The following is a 17,103-nucleotide window of genomic DNA, read 5'->3' as shown; positions in this document are numbered from 1 at the left end:
TCAGGTAGCTTCGCATTCACTCACAAAAACCCTCAATACACCTTTTTAAAAGTAGTAATTGCAGTCTTTTTCCAAAGCATGTTCCTTCTTTCTGTTTGGGGAATAGAGGATGGAGGCATTGAATCTGCAGAAACTGTAGAATCTCATAGAATCTTTAGAATCTCATAGAAAACTGTAGAATCACTAGAATCCCGATTGTACTGTTTTCTGTTCATTCAGCACCACTCAGAGACGTTGTGATTCACCGCCGCGGGCAGAACAGAACGGAGGACACCTTCTGTTGATGTTTAGCTGCGGCGCCCGGCGAGGAAGTGGTCGACGGGGTCATGGGTATTTTACCCAAACATTTGGTTGGGGATTTGAGATGTGTGAAACGTGCGGACGTCCAACTCTTTCTATTGAAAAGTGACAGCAACACATAACACTATCAGTAACTACAGAGATGGAGGGGGGGTATCAATTCAGAGACAAACCCCCAAACCTTTAACACAATAACAGAATATTCAACAGAGTTTACGGTCGACGTTTGAGATATAGGTCTATAAAATAAACTAAATGATACTTAACGCAAAGCTTTAGGAGAAAATGCAGGACACTTTCAAAGATAGCAAGAAGAGAAGTAGCGAGTTCCTTTCAGCTGTGTTGCCTGTGCAGACAGGGTTCATTTCAGCTGTGTTGCCTGTGCAGACAGGGTTCATTTCAGCTGTGTTGCCTGTGCAGACAGGGTTCATTTCAGCTGTGTTGCCTGTGCAGACAGGGTTCATTTCAGCTGTGTTGCCTGTGCAGACAGGGTTCATTTCAGCTGTGTTGCCTGTGCAGACAGAGTTCATTTTTATCATTTAACTAGGTTAGTCAGTTAAGAACAAATTCTTGTTTACAATGATGGCCTACAAAGATTCTTCAATCTAACTCCTAAATTGAGAACAACATTATTTTAGAACACCCACAATGTGACTGCCAATAAATACCATGTCAACTCTTAATCACTAAACGCCCACACACTCCAAAATCCTGAGCAACGCGGTGAGCTGATCAGGAACAAAGGAGGAGTTTAGAAAGAAAGGAAAACAAAACAATGAATAGTAATTGTAAAAAATAAAAAAAAGACATGTTTTCTATTCTAGGTGAGAGAAATGTAGGATTTCTACATAATGATAATTGTTTTTCATAATTAATCAGATGTGTTTTGTATGCCAGACTGCGAGCGAAGCCACCAAATTATTTTTTTCTGTCATTAATTTAAAATGTCCCTTCAAATGACCAATTGGATATGACAATAGGGCTAAAAAAAAGGGGGGTATTTTTGTATTTAAAAAAAATGCCCATTGAAAGACAAAACTGATTGTGATTGACAATGGAGGGTTTATGCACATAACACATCTAATTCTGCAACAACTGTTTAAGGTGCTCTAAGTTGTTTTAGAACATTCTATACTGTTACTTAGTGACACCAGACTCGATCGATCCATATCTACGAATTAGACCCACCCTGCCCCTCTATCCCTCCGCCCTCCTTTTCTCTCTCCATCTTCAGCTCCTTCAGCAACACTTCACCACTCAGTTTCATTTGTTATATTTGGCCGGTAAAGGAACATTTGTACATTTATTGGGAGCAAAATGTATTTAAATAGTTCCGAAAAAGCTCAAAATCTAAGAGAATGACAAACTATTACACACACACACACACACACACACACACCACAAATCAAATCACATTTACTTATAAAGTCCTTTTAACATCATTAGATGTAACAGAGTACTAAACAGATCCCAGGCTGGACCATCTAACAACAGAGAACAGCGTTTGAGTGGGAGCTGTGCAGACAGCATTAGTTACACTGAGAGACTAGGTTAAACAACCTCATTTAACATTCTCTTGACCCAGATTTAGACAGTATAAAAGCACTGTCTGTCCAAGGGAATGACAGAGGGGGAGAGCGAGAGAGCGAGAGAGCGAGAGAGAGCGAGAGAGAGCGAGAGAGAGCGAGAGAAATAGCGAGTGGGGGAGAGAGAGGGAGAGGGAGAAAGAGAAATAGCGAGTGGGAGAGAGAGGGGGAAAGAGAAATAGCGAGTGGGGGAGAGAGAGAGAGAGAGGGGGAAAGAGAAATAGCGAGTGGGGGAGAGAGAGAGAGAGAGGGGGAAAGAAAGGGGAAAGAGAAAGAGCGCAGTAGCAGCAGTAGTAGTAGTAGCAGTAGTAGTAGTAGTAGCACTAGTAGTAGTAGTAGCACCAGTAGTAGCTATAGCGGCAGCAGCAGCAGCAGTAGTAGTAACAGTAGTAGCAGCAGCAGTAGTAGCTATAGCGGCAGTAGTAGCAGCAGTAGTAGTAGTAGCAGTAGTAGTAGCAGCACCAGTAGTAGCTATAGCGGCAGTAGCAGCAGCAGCAGCAGCAGCAGTAGTAGCTATAGCGGCAGTAGTAGTAGCAGTAGTAGTAGTAGCAGTAGTAGTAGCAGCAGCAGTAGTAGCTATAGCGGCAGTAGCAGCAGCAGCAGCAGCAGCAGTAGTACCAGTAGTAGTAGCACCAGTAGTAGCAGTAACAGTAGTAGCAGCAGCAGTAGTAGCTATAGCGGCAGTAGTAGCAGCAGTAGAAGTAGTAGTAGTAGTAGCAGCAGCAGTAGTAGCAGCAGCAGCAGTAGTAGCTATAGCAGCAGCAGTAGTAGCAGCAGTAGTAGTAGCTATAGCAGCAGCAGCAGCAGTAGTAGCAGCAGCAGTAGTAGTAGCAGCAGCAGTAGCAGTAGTACTAGCAGTAGTAGTAGTAGCAGCAGTAGTACTAGCAGTAGCAGCAGCAGTAGTACTAGCAGTAGCAGCAGTAGTACTAGCAGTAGTAGCTATAGCAGCAGCAGCAGCAGCAGCAGTAGTAGCAGCAGCAGCAGTAGTAGTAGAGCGTCTGCTAAATGACTTAAATGTAATGTAAATGTAGTAGTAGCAGTAGTACTAGCAGTAGTAGTAGTAGCTATAGCAGCAGTAGTAGCAGCAGCAGTAGTAGCAGTAGCAGCAGCAGTAGTACTAGCAGCAGTAGTACTAGCAGCAGTAGTACTAGCAGCAGCAGTACTAGCAGTAGCAGCAGCAGTAGTACTAGCAGCAGCAGTACTAGCAGTAGCAGTAGCAGCAATAGTAGTAGTAGTAGTAGTATCTATAGCAGCAGTAGTAGTAGTAGTAGTAGTATCTATAGCAGCAGTAGTAGTAGTAGTATCTATAGCAGCAGCAGTAGTATCTATAGCAGCAGCAGTAGTAGTAGTAGTAGTAGTAGTAGTAGTAGTAGTAGTAGTAGTAGTAGTAGTAGTATCTATAGCAGCAGTAGTAGTAGCATCTATAGCAGCAGTAGTAGTAGCAGCAACAGCAGCAGTAGCAGTATCTATAGCAGCAGCAGTAGTAGTAGTAGCAGCAGCAGCAGTACTAGCAGCAGCAGCAGTAGTAGAAGCAGTAGTAGCAGCAGCAGCAGTAGTAGCAGCAGCAGCAATAGTAGCAGCTATAGCAGTAGTAGTAGTAGTATCTATAGCAGCAGTAGTAGTAGTATCTATAGCAGCAGTAGTAGTAGCTATTGCAGCAATAGTAGTAGTAGTAATAGTAGTAGCAGCAGTAATAGTAGCAGCATTAGCAGTAGCAATAGCAATAGCAGCAGCAGTAGCTCCCGCTCCGTGGCTCGATGACTCATTGCGAGCTCACAGAACAGGGCTCCGGGCAGCCGAGCGGAAATGGAGGAAAACTCGCCTCCCTGCGGACCTGGCATCCTTTCACTCCCTCCTCTCTACATTTTCCTCCTCTGTCTCTGCTGCTAAAGCCACTTTCTACCACTCTAAATTCCAAGCATCTGCCTCTAACCCTAGGAAGCTCTTTGCCACCTTCTCCTCCCTCCTGAATCCTCCCCCCCCTCCTCCCTCTCTGCAGACGACTTCGTCAACCATTTTGAAAAGAAGGTCGACGACATCCGATCCTCGTTTGCTATGTCAAACGACACCGCTGGTTCTGCTCACACTGCCCTACCCTGTGCTCTGACCTCTTTCTCCCCTCTCTCTCCAGATGAAATCTCGCGTCTTGTGACGGCCGGCCGCCCAACAACCTGCCCGCTTGACCCTATCCCCTCCCCTCCAGACCATTTCCGGAGCCCTTCTCCCTTACCTCACCTCGCTCATCAACTCATCCCTGACCGCTGGCTACGTCCCTTCCGTCTTCAAGAGAGCGAGAGTTGCACCCCTTCTTAAAAAACCTACACTCGATCCCTCCGATGTCAACAATTACAGACCAGTATCCCTTCTTTCTTTTCTCTCCAAAACTCTTGAACGTGCCGTCCTTGGCCAGCTCTCCCGCTATCTCTCTCTGAATGACCTTCTTGATCCAAATCAGTCAGGTTTCAAGACTAGTCATTCAACTGAGACTGCTCTCCTCTGTATCACGGAGGCGCTCCGCACTGCTAAAGCTAACTCTCTCTCCTCTGCTCTCATCCTTCTAGATCTATCGGCTGCCTTCGATACTGTGAACCATCAGATCCTCCTCTCCACCCTCTCCGAGTTGGGCATCTCCGGCGCGGCCCACGCTTGGATTGCGTCCTACCTGACAGGTCGCTCCTACCAGGTGGCGTGGCGAGAATCTGTCTCCTCACCACGCGCTCTCACCACTGGTGTCCCCCAGGGCTCTGTTCTAGGCCCTCTCCTATTCTCGCTATACACCAAGTCACTTGGCTCTGTCATAACCTCACATGGTCTCTCCTATCATTGCTATGCAGACGACACACAACTAATCTTCTCCTTTCCCCTTCTGATGACCAGGTGGCGAATCGCATCTCTGCATGTCTGGCAGACATATCAGTGTGGATGACGGATCACCACCTCAAGCTGAACCTCGGCAAGACGGAGCTGCTCTTCCTCCCGGGGAAGGACTGCCCGTTCCATGATCTCGCCATCACGGTTGACAACTCCATTGTGTCCTCCTCCCAGAGCGCTAAGAACCTTGGTGTGATCCTGGACAACACCCTGTCGTTCTCAACCAACATCAAGGCGGTGGCCCGTTCCTGTAGGTTCATGCTCTACAACATCCGCAGAGTACGACCCTGCCTCACACAGGAAGCGGCGCAGGTCCTAATCCAGGCACTTGTCATCTCCCGTCTGGATTACTGCAACTCGCTGTTGGCTGGGCTCCCTGCCTGTGCCATTAAACCCCTTCAACTCATCCAGAACGCCGCAGCCCGTCTGGTGTTCAACCTTCCCAAGTTCTCTCACGTCACCCCGCTCCTCCGTTCTCTCCACTGGCTTCCAGTTGAAGCTCGCATCCGCTACAAGACCATGGTGCTTGCCTACGGAGCTGTGAGGGGAACGGCACCTCAGTACCTCCAGGCTCTGATCAGGCCCTACACCCAAACAAGGGCACTGCGTTCATCCACCTCTGGCCTGCTCGCCTCCCTACCACTGAGGTAGTACAGCTCCCGCTCAGCCCAGTCAAAACTGTTCGCTGTTCTGGCCCCCCAATGGTGGAACAAACTCCCTCACGACGCCAGGACAGCGGAGTCAATCACCACCTTCCGGAGACACCTGAAACCCCACCTCTTTAAGGAATACCTAGGATAGGATAAGTATTCCCTCTCACCCCCCCTTTAAGATTTAGATGCACTATTGTAAAGTGACTGTTCCACTGGATGTCATAAGGTGAATGCACCAATTTGTAAAGTCGCTCTGGATAAGAGCGTCTGCTAAATGACTTAAATGTAAATGTAAATGCAGTAGTAGCTATAGCAGCAGTAGTAGAAGTAGTAGCTATAGCAGCAGCAGTAGTAGTAGTAGTATCTATAGTAGTAGTAGCAGTAATAGCAGCAGTAGCAGCAGCAGTATTATTAGCAGCAGCAATAGCAGCAGCAGTAGCAGTAGTAGCTATAGCAGCAGTAGTAGTAGTATCTATAGCAGCAGTAGTAGTAGTAGTATCTATAGCAGCAGTAGTAGTAGTAGTAGTATCTATAGCAGCAGTAGTAGTAGCAGCAACAGCAGCAGTAGCAGCAGCAGTAGTAGCAGCAGCAGTATCTATAGCAGCAGCAGCAGTATCTATAGCAGCAGCAGTAGTAGTAGTAGCAGCAGCAGTAGTAGTAGTAGCAGCAGCAGCAGTAGTAGTAGTAGCAGCAGCAGCAGCAGCAGCAGTAGTAGTAGCAGCAGCAGCAGTAGTAGAAGCAGTAGTAGCAGCAGCAGCAGCAGCAGTAGTAGTAGCAGCAGCAGCAATAGTAGCAGCAGTAGCAGCTATAGCAGTAGTAGTAGTAGTATCTATAGCAGCAGTAGTAGTAGCTATTGCAGCAATAGTAATAGTAGTAATAGTAGTAGCAGCAGTAATAGCAGCAGCAGTAGTAGTAGTAGCTATAGCAGCAGTAGTAGTAGCTATAGCAGCAGTAGTAGTAGTAGTATCTATAGTAGTAGTAGTAGCAGTAATAGCAGCAGCAGCAGTAGTAGCTATAGCAGCAGTAGTAGTAGCAGTAGTAGCAGCAGCAGCAGCAGTAGTAGCAGCAGCAGTAGTAGTAGTATCTATAGCATCTATAGCAGCAGTAGTAGTAGTAGTAGTAGTAGCAGCAGTAATAGCAGCAGCAGCAGTAGTAGTAGTAGCAGTAATAGCAGCAGCAGCAGTAGCTATAGCAGCAGTAGTAGTAGTAGCAGTAATAGCAGTAGTAGCAGCAGCAGTATTATTAGCAGCAGCAATAGCAGCAGTAGTAGCAGCTATAGCAGCAATAGTAGCAGCTATAGCAGCAATAGTAGCAGCTATAGCAGCAATAGTAGCAGCTATAGCAGCAATAGTAGCAGCTATAGCAGCAGTAGTATTTTTATTTTTTATTTTTTTATTTCACCTTTATTTAACCAGGTAGGCAAGTTGAGAACAAGTTCTCATTTACAATTGCGACCTGGCCAAGATAAAGCAAAGCAGTTCGACAGATACAACGACAGAGTTACACATGGAGTAAAACAAACATACAGTCAATAATACAGTATAAACAAGTCTATATACAATGTGAGCAAATGAGGTGAGAAGGGAGGTAAAGGCAAAAAAAGGCCATGGTGGCAGAGTAAATACAATATAGCAAGTAAAACACTGGAATGGTAGTTTTGCAATGGAAGAATGTGCAAAGTAGACATAAAAATAATGGGGTGCAAAGGAGCAAAATAAATAAATAGATGAAATACAGTTGGGAAAGAGGGAGTTGTTTGGGCTAAATTATAGGTGGGCTATGTACAGGTGCAGTAATCTGTAAGATGCTCTGACAGTTGGTGCTTAAAGCTAGTGAGGGAGATTAGTGTTTCCAGTTTCAGAGATTTTTGCAGTTCGTTCCAGTCACTGGCAGCAGAGAACTGGAAGGAGAGGCGGCCAAAGAAAGAATTGGTTTTGGGGGTGACCAGAGAGATATACCTGCTGGAGCGTGTGCTACAGGTGGGAGATGCTATGGTGACCAGCGAGCTGAGATAAGGGGGGACTTTACCTAGCAGGGTCTTGTAGATGACATGGAGCCAGTGGGTTTGGCGACGAGTATGAAGCGAGGGCCAGCCAATGAGAGCGTACAGGTCGCAATGGTGGGTAGTATATGGGGCTTTGGTGACAAAACGGATTGCACTGTGATCGACTGCATCCAATTTGTTGAGTAGGGTATTGGAGGCTATTTTGTAAATGACATCGCCAAAGTCGAGGATTGGTAGGATGGTCAGTTTTACAAGGGTATGTTTGGCAGCATGAGTGAAGGATGCTTTGTTGCGAAATAGGAAGCCAATTCTAGATTTAACTTTGGATTGGAGATGTTTGATATGGGTCTGGAAGGAGAGTTTACAGTCTAACCAGACACCTAAGTATTTGTAGTTGTCCACGTATTCTAAGTCAGAGCCGTCCAGAGTAGTGATGTTGGACAGGCGGGTAGGTGCAGGTAGCGATCGGTTGAAGAGCATGGATTTAGTTTTACTTGTATTTAAGAGCAATTGGAGGCCACGGGAGGTGAGTTGTATGGCATTGAAGCTTGCCTGGAGGGTTGTTAACACAGTGTCCAAAGAAGGGCCGGAAGTATACAGAATGGTGTCGTCTGCGTAGAGGTGGATCAGGGACTCACCAGCAGCAAGAGCGACCTCATTGATGTATTCAGAGAAGAGAGTCGGTCCAAGAATTGAACCCTGTGGCACCCCTATAGAGACTGCCAGAGGTTCAGACAGCAGACCCTCCGATTTGACACACTGAACTCTATCAGAGAAATAGTTGGTGAACCAGGCGAGGCAATCATTTGAGAAACCAAGGCTGTCGAGTCTGCCGATGAGGATGTGGTGGTTGACAGAATCGAAAGCCTTGGCCAGATCAATGAATACGGCTGCACAGTAATGTTTCTTATCGATGGCGGTTAAGATATCGTTTAGGACCTTGAGCGTGGCTGAGGTGCACCCATGACCAGCTCTGAAACCAGATTGCACAGCAGAGAAGGTATGGTTAGATTCAAAATGGTCGGTAATCTGTTTGTTGACTTGGCTTTCGAAGACCTTAGAAAGGCATGGTAGGATAGATATAGGTCTGTAGCAGTTTGGGTCAAGAGTGTCCCCCCCTTTGAAGAGGGGGATGACCGCAGCTGCTTTCCAATCTTTGGGAATCTCAGACGACACGAAAGAGAGGTTGAACAGGCTAGTAATAGGGGTGGCAACAATTTTGGCAGATAATTTTAGAAAGAAAGGGTCCAGATTGTCTAGCCCGGCTGATTTGTAGGGGTCCAGATTTTTCAGAACATCAGCAGAATGGATTTGGGAGAAGGAGAAATGGGGAAGGCTTGGGCGAGTTGCTGTTGGGGGTGCAGTGCTGTTGACCGGGGTAGGAGTAGCCAGGTGGAAAGCATGGCAGCTGTAGCAGCAGCAGCAGTAGCTATAGCAGCAGCAGTAGCTATAGCAGCAGCAGTAGCTATAGCAGCAGCAGTAGCTATAGCAGCAGTAGCTATAGCAGCAATAGCAGCTATAGCAGCAATAGCAGCTATAGCAGCAATAGCAGCAATAGTAGCTATAGCAGCAATAGTAGCTATAGCAGCAATAGTAGCTATAGCAGCAATAGTAGCTATAGCAGCAATAGTAGCTATAGCAGCAATAGTAGCTATAGCAGCTATAGCAGCAGTAGTAGCTATAGCAGCAGCAGCAGTAGTAGCTATAGCAGCAGCAGTAGCTATAGCAGCAATAGTAGCTATAGCAGCAGCAATAGTAGCTATAGCAGCAGCAGTAGCTATAGCAGCAATAGTAGCTATAGCAGCAATAGTAGCTATAGCAGCAATAGTAGCTATAGCAGCAGCAGCTATAGTAGCTATAGCAGCAGCAGCAGCAGCAGTAGCTATAGCAGTAGCAGCAGCAGCAGTAGCTATAGCAGCAGTAGTAGTAGCTATAGCAGCAGCAGTAGTAGCTATAGCAGCAGCAATAGTAGCTATAGCAGCAGCAGTAGCTATAGCAGCAATAGTAGCTATAGTAGCTATAGCAGCAATAGTAGCTATAGCAGCAATAGTAGCTATAGCAGCAATAGTAGCTATAGCAGCAGCAGCAGTAGCTATAGCAGTAGCAGCAGCAGCAGTAGCTATAGCAGCAGCAGCAGTAGTAGCTATAGCAGCAGTAGTAGCTATAGCAGCAGCAGTAGCTATAGCAGCAGCAGTAGTAGTTGCTATAGCAGCAGCAGTAGTAGTTGCTATAGCAGCAGCAGTAGTAGTTGCTATAGCAGCAGCAGTAGTAGTTGCTATAGCAGCAGCAGTAGTAGTTGCTATAGCAGCAGCAGCAGCAGTAGCTATAGCAGCAGCAGCAGCAGCAGCAGTAGCTATAGCAGCAGCAGCAGTAGCTATAGCAGCAGCAGCAGTAGCTATAGCAGCAGCAGCAGTAGCTATAGCAGCAGCAGCAGTAGCTATAGCAGCAGCAGCAGTAGCTATAGCAGCAGTAGCTATAGCAGCAGTAGCTATAGCAGCAGTAGCTATAGCAGCAGTAGCTATAGCAGCAGTAGCTATAGCAGCAGTAGTAGTAGTAGTAGTAGTAGTAGTAGTAGTAGTAGTAGTAGTAGTAGTAGTAGTAGTAGTAGTAGAGTAGAAGTACATCCAATTTAAGCTGGCAGGACCTCAGCCACCCAGGGGAGCTTTCAGTCAGTCAACAATCCCCAAATACATCCAGGAGTACAGGAGGAGCATATTCAGCTCACTAGAGGCTGATATAATGCTGATGGATAGGGAGGATATGTATTAAGGAGGGGAGGGTTAAGCTTTTATTGCATGTTAATTAAGCCAGAGGCAAGGTTTGACTTGGATAGTAAGCAGCAAATATATATAGCATAACTATAAAGCCGAACACTCACAGGGGCTTCACAGACAGATGTGTAACATCTAGATCAAGTTATTTCTAGAGGAAAAAACTCCTAAACAATAGTCTATCTAGTATCTACACATCTACGCTTATTCCCCCCATAGCAGGCATTATCATGTTTTTTGGGGGGGGTCAGACACACGAAAGGCTGTTCTGTTTACAGAAATAAAGCTGTATTCAGGTGGCTGGGTTGTGAGGCTAGCATAAGGAGAGGTCAGGAGAGCCTCGGAGGACAGGAATAATCTATCCTCCTCCGTGTCTTCCATCTGGAGCGCTGTGTAGGAATCTGAGAGAGTGGTTACATTTCCCATCAGCTTCATACCAGAACAAGCGGCTGCTGTTTCTTACATGTAATCTTTATTTATTTATTTTTGCTGAAAAGACAGATTTTTTTTTTAACCCTTAGGTGGTAGAAAGAGAGGTCGAGACTATTGACAACTGAATACTTCAGGTCTACACATCGCAACAACTACTGAACAATACAAAGAATGTTCCGGTTCCCTCTCTTAGCCTCCTTCTTCAAGACACCTTTCCTCAGAAGGATTTCACACACAGATGTAGGATCTTCATTTGATCACTGTCTTGTTGCTGAGAACGTTCCTGCGCGGGAGGAAATGCAAACTTCTCGCGGATTTTGTCATTTGAATAAGGCCTCTGACATTTTAAAGTGGAAATTGCAAACTTTAGACTTGATTTGCCCCAATGTAAAATGTATCAACCCCTACCAGACACGTACATTAATTATAATCCACATCATAATGAACATTGCCTGTTGCTGCAGGATTATTTTCCTGCTGTAGCAAACTAAATAAAATGAAGAATCTACATCTGTACATCCGAACACAACAGAACATAATGGAGACCACCTCTGAAACAGATAACGGGATAGATAGTAGTGAAAAAGGAACAGAACATAATGGAGACCACCTCTGAAACAGATAACGGGATAGATAGTAGTGAAAAAGGAACAGAACATAATGGAGACCACCTCTGAAACAGATAACGGGATAGATAGTAGTGAAAAAGGAACAGAACATAATGGAGACCACCTCTGAAACAGATAACGGGATAGATAGTAGTGAAAAAGGAACAGAACATAATGGAGACCACCTCTGAAACAGATAATGGGATAGATAGTAGTGAAAAAGGAACAGAACATAATGGAGACCACCTCTGAAACAGATAACTGGATAGATAGTAGTGAAAAAGGCAGCAATCGAGCTCCTTGACACATTAGTGAGCCGAACCGACAGAAAGACACACAAATATAGATATTATTCTTTACAGCTGCAGAGGTGGAGAGTTCATGTGCGCATCACAATTGGCACCCCATTCCCTATGTAGTGCTCTACACTTGACCAGGGTCCATAGGGCTAGTATGTAACGTAGTGTTCTACATACGTTTGGGACACTGCCATGAGCTCTCCCCTTTTACAACTTTAAAAAAAGATGGAGTTGAATATCTCTTTTTGAATGTAAGGTTTCTATAGGATGCCGTTGTATTATTGTCAGTTACACTGGGAGATAGAAAATGTTTCAATTCATCAACAGTACAATGCTAGAAGAGAATGTTTTCTCTAGCTTGCTTATGGCTAAAGGTACAATGTTAGGTGATAGAGCCACATTGTGGAGCCTGTCAGAGACTTGTGACAAGACAAAGAAATGTGAAGCTTCACAGAAAATAACAATATATATCATATGAAAGAGAGTAAGAGAGAGAGAGCGGGAGAGAGAGGACGGGAGAGATGTGGAGAGCGGGAGAGAGAGAGAGTGATATGGAGGGGGAGAGTAAGGGAGAGAAAGGGAGAGAGATATGGAGGGAGAGAGATATGGAGGGAGAGAGATATGGAGGGAGAGAGATATGGAAGGGGAGTAAGGGAGAGAAAGATATGGAGGGAGAGTAAGGGAGAGAAAGATATGGAGGGAGAGTAAGGGAGAGAAAGATATGGAGGGAGAGTAAGGGAGAGAAAGATATGGAGGGAGAGTAAGGGAGAGAAAGATATGGAGGGAGAGTAAGGGAGAGAAAGATATGGAGGGAGAGTAAGGGAGAGAAAGATATGGAGGGAGAGTAAGGGAGAGAAAGATATGGAGGGAGAGTAAGGGAGAGAAAGATATGGAGGAGAGTAAGGGAGAGAAAGATATGGAGGGAGAGTAAGGGAGAGAAAGATATGGAGGGAGAGTAAGGGAGAGAAAGATATGGAGGGAGAGTAAGGGAGAGAAAGATATGGAGGGAGAGTAAGGGAGAGAGAGTAAGGGAGAGAAAGATATGGAGGGAGAGTAAGGGAGAGAAAGATATGGAGGGAGAGTAAGGGAGAGAAAGATATGGAGGGAGAGTAAGGGAGAGAAAGAGAGAGAGATAGAAAGAGAGAGATATGGAGGGAGAGTAAGGGAGAGAAAGATATGGAGGGAGAGAAAGAGAGAGAGAGTAAGGGAGAGAGATATGGAGGGAGAGTAATGGAGAGAGATATGGAGGGAGAGGGAGAGAGATATGGAGGGAGAGTAAGGGAGAGAGATATGGAGTAAGGGGAGAGAGATATGGAGGGAGAGAGGGAGAGATATGGAGAGAGAGTAAGGGAGAGAGATATGGAGGGAGAGTAATGGAGGGGGAGAGAGAGATATGGAGGGAGAGTAAGGGAGAGAGATATGGAGGGGAGAGATATGGAGGGAGGAGGGAGAGAGATATGGAGGGAGAGTAAGGGAGAGAGATATGGAGGGAGAGTAAGGAGAGAGAGAGATATGGAGGGAGAGTAAGGGAGAGAGATATGGAGGGAGAGATAAGGGAGAGAGATATGGAGGGAGAGAGGGAGAGAGATATGGAGGGAGAGATAAGGGAGAGAGATATGGAGAGAGAGATATGGAGGGAGAGAGATATGGAGGGAGAGAGATATGGGAGAGAGATATGGAGGGAGAGAGATATGAGAGATATGGGGAGAGAGATATGGAGGGAGAGAGATATGGAGGGAGAGAGATATGGAGGAGAGAGATGGAGGGAGAGAGATATGGAGGGAGGAGGGAGAGAGATATGGGAGAGGAGAGAGATATGGAGGAGAGAGATATGGAGAGAGATATGGAGGGAGAGAGGGAGAGAGATATGGAGGGAGAGAGGGAGAGAGATATGGAGGGAGAGAGATATGGAGGGAGAGATATGGAGGGAGAGAGATATGGAGGGAGGAGAATGGAGAGAGATATGGAGGGAGAGAGATATGGAGGGAGAGAGATATGGAGGGAGAGAGATATGGAGGGAGAGAGATATGGAGGAGAGAGATATGGAGGGAGAGATATGGGAGAGAGAGATATGGAGGGAGAGAGATAAGGGAGAGAGATATGGAGGGAGAGATATGGAGAGAGAGATATGGAGGGAGAGAGATATGGAGAGAGATATGGGAGAGAGATATGGAGGGAGAGAGATATGGAGGGAGAGAGATATGGAGGGAGAGAGTAAGGGAGAGAGATATGGAGGGAGAGATATGGAGGGAGAGAGATATGGGAGAGAGATATGGAGGGAGAGAGATATGGAGGGAGAGTAAGGGAGAGAGATATGGAGGGAGAGTAAGGGAGAGAGATATGGAGGGAGAGTAAGGGAGAGAGATATGGAGGGAGAGTAAGGGAGAGAGATATGGAGGGAGAGAGATATGGAGGGAGAGAGATATGGAGGAGAGAGATATGGAGGGAGAGTAAGGGAGAGAGATATGGAGGGAGAGAGATATGGAGGGAGAGAGATATGGAGGGAGAGAGATATGGAGGGAGAGAGATATGGAGGGAGAGAGATATGGAGGGAGAGAGATATGGAGGGAGAGAGATATGGAGGGAGAGAGATATGGAGGGAGAGAGATATGGAGGGAGAGAGATATGGAGGGAGAGAGATATGGAGGAGAGAGATATGGAGAGAGAGATATGGAGGGAGAGAGATATGGAGGAGAGAGATATGGAGGGGAGAGATATGGGGGAGAGATATGGAGGGAGAGAGATATGAGAGTATGGGAGAGAGATATGGAGGGAGTAGGGAGAGAGAGATATGGAGGGAGTGTAAGGAGAGAGATATGGAGGGAGAGAGATATGGAGGGAGAGAGATATGGAGGGAGAGAGATATGGGAGAGAGATATGGAGGAGAGAGATATGGAGGAGGGAGAGATATGGAGGGAGAGAGATATGGAGGAGAGAGATATGGAGGGAGAGAGATATGGAGGGAGAGATATGGAGAGGAGAGAGATATGGAGGGAGATATGGAGGGAGAGAGATATGGAGGAGAGTAAGGGAGAGAGATATGGAGGAGAGTAAGGGAGAGAGATATGGAGGGAGGAGGGAGAGAGATATGGAGGGAGAGTAAGGGAGAGAGATATGGAGGGAGAGAGAGGGAGAGAGATATGGAGGAGAGAGATATGGAGGGAGAGAGATATGGAGGGAGAGAGGAGGGAGAGAGATATGGAGGGAGAGAGATATGGAGGGAGAGTAAGGGAGGGAGATATGGAGGGAGAGTAAGGGAGAGAGATATGGAGGGAGAGTAAGGGAGAGAGATATGGAGGGAGAGTATGGAGGGGAGAGGGAGAGATATGGAGGAGAGTAAGGGAGAGAGATATGGAGGGAGAGTAAGGGAGAGAGATATGGAGGAGAGAGATATGGAGGGAGAGAGATATGGAGGGAGAGTAAGGGAGAGAGATATGGAGGAGAGAGATATGGAGGGAGAGAGATATGGAGGGAGAGTAAGGGAGAGAGATATGGAGGAGAGTAAGGAGAGAGATATGGAGGGAGTAAGGAGAGAGATATGGAGGGAGAGTATGGAGGGAGAGAGATATTGAGGGAGAGTAAGGGAGAGAGATATGGAGGGAGAGTGGAGGGAGAGAGATATGGAGGGAGAGAGATATGGAGGGAGAGAGATATGGAGGGAGAGTAAGGGAGAGAGATATGGAGGGAGAGTAAGGAGGAGAGAGAGATATGGAGGGAGAGTAGGGAGGGAGAGAGATATGGAGGGAGAGTAAGGAGAGAGATATGGAGGGAGAGTAAGGGAGAGAGATATGGAGGGAGAGAGATATGGAGGGGGAGAGATATGGAGGGAGAGAGATATGGAGGGAGAGAGATATGGAGGGGGAGAGTAAGGGAGAGAGATATGGAGGGAGAGAGATATGGAGGGAGAGTAAGGGAGAGAGATATGGAGGGAGAGTAAGGGAGAGAGATATGGAGGGAGAGAGATATGGAGGGAGAGTAAGGGAGGGAGATATGGAGGGAGAGTAAGGGAGAGAGATATGGAGGGAGAGTAAGGGAGAGAGATATTGAGGGAGAGAGATATGGAGGGAGAGTAAGGGAGAGAGATATGGAGGGAGAGTAAGGGAGAGCGATATGGAGGGAGAGTAAGGGAGAGCGATATGGAGGGAGAGTAAGGCAGAGAGATATGGAGGGAGAGTAAGGGAGGGAGATATGGAGGGAGAGAGATATGGAGGGGGAGAGTAAGGGAGAGAGATATGGAGGGAGAGAGATATGGAGGGGGAGAGTAAGGGAGAGTGATATGGAGGGAGAGAGATATGGAGGGAGAGTGAGAGAGATATGGAGGGAGAGTAAGGGAGAGAGATATGGAGGGAGAGAGATATGGAGGGAGAGTAAGGGAGGAGATATGGAGGGAGAGTAAGGGAGAGAGATATGGAGGGAGAGTAAGGGAGAGAGATATTGAGGGAGAGAGATATGGAGGGAGAGTAAGGGAGAGAGATATGGAGGGAGAGTAAGGGAGAGAGATATGGAGGGAGAGTAAGGGAGAGAGATATGGAGGGAGAGAGATATGGAGGGAGATATGGAGGGAGAGAGATATGGAGGGAGATATTGAGGGAGAGAGATATGGAGGGAGAGTAAGAGAGAGAGATATGGAGGGAGAGTAAGAGAGAGAGATATGGAGGGAGAGTAAGGAGAGAGATATGGAGGGAGAGTAAGGGAGAGAGATATGGAGGGAGAGTAAGGGAGAGAGATATGGAGGGAGAGAGATATGGAGGGAGAGAGATATGGAGGGAGAGTAAGGGAGAGAGATATGGAGGGAGAGTAAGGGAGAGAGATATGGAGGGAGAGAGGGAGAGAGATATTGAGGGAGAGAGATATTGAGGGAGAGAGATATTGAGGGAGAGTAAGGGAGAGAGATATGGAGGGAGAGTAAGGGAGGGAGATATGGAGGGAGAGTAAGGGAGAGAGATATGGAGGGAGAGTAAGGGAGAGAGATATTGAGGGAGAGAGATATGGAGGGAGAGCGTAAGGGAGAGCGATATGGAGGGAGAGAGTAAGGGAGAGCGATATGGAGGGAGAGCGATATGGAGGGAGAGTAAGGGAGAGCGATATGGAGGGAGAGTAAGGGAGAGAGATATGGAGGGAGAGTAAGGGAGAGAGATATGGAGGGAGAGTAAGGGAGAGAGATATTGAGGGAGAGAGATATTGAGGGAGAGAGATATTGAGGGAGAGTAAGGGAGAGAGATATGGAGGGAGAGTAAGGGAGGGAGATATGGAGGGAGAGTAAGGGAGAGAGATATGGAGGGAGAGTAAGGGAGAGAGATATGGAGGGAGAGTAAGGGAGAGAGATATGGAGGGGGAGAGTAAGGGAGAGCGATATGGAGGGAGAGCGATATGGAGGGAGAGTAAGGGAGAGAGATATGGAGGGAGAGTAAGGGAGAGAGATATGGAGGGAGAGTAAGGGAGGGAGATATGGAGGGAGAGTAAGGGAGGGAGATATGGAGGGAGAGTAAGGGAGGGAGATATGGAGGGAGAGTAAGGGAGAGAGATATGGAGGGAGAGTAAGGGAGAGAGATATGGAGGGAGAGTAAGGGAGAGAGAT

The 17,103-nt window shown here is 46.8% G+C and overlaps 1 protein-coding gene across 2 annotated transcripts in view; it reads right to left on the bottom strand.

Annotated features, from left to right (window-relative positions):
* lcor (ligand dependent nuclear receptor corepressor) overlaps nucleotides 1–17,103 on the bottom strand; it is a 111,964-nt gene that overhangs the window by 57,173 nt on the left and 37,688 nt on the right. The gene's annotated exons all lie outside the window — the stretch shown is intronic.

The sequence above is a fragment of the Oncorhynchus gorbuscha genome, unplaced genomic scaffold, assembly GCF_021184085.1.
Source record: "Oncorhynchus gorbuscha isolate QuinsamMale2020 ecotype Even-year unplaced genomic scaffold, OgorEven_v1.0 Un_scaffold_460, whole genome shotgun sequence".
NCBI classification, from domain to species: domain Eukaryota; kingdom Metazoa; phylum Chordata; class Actinopteri; order Salmoniformes; family Salmonidae; genus Oncorhynchus; species Oncorhynchus gorbuscha.
Note: the sequence above shows the minus strand (reverse complement) of the source record. Positions and strands in the feature narration are given on the sequence as shown.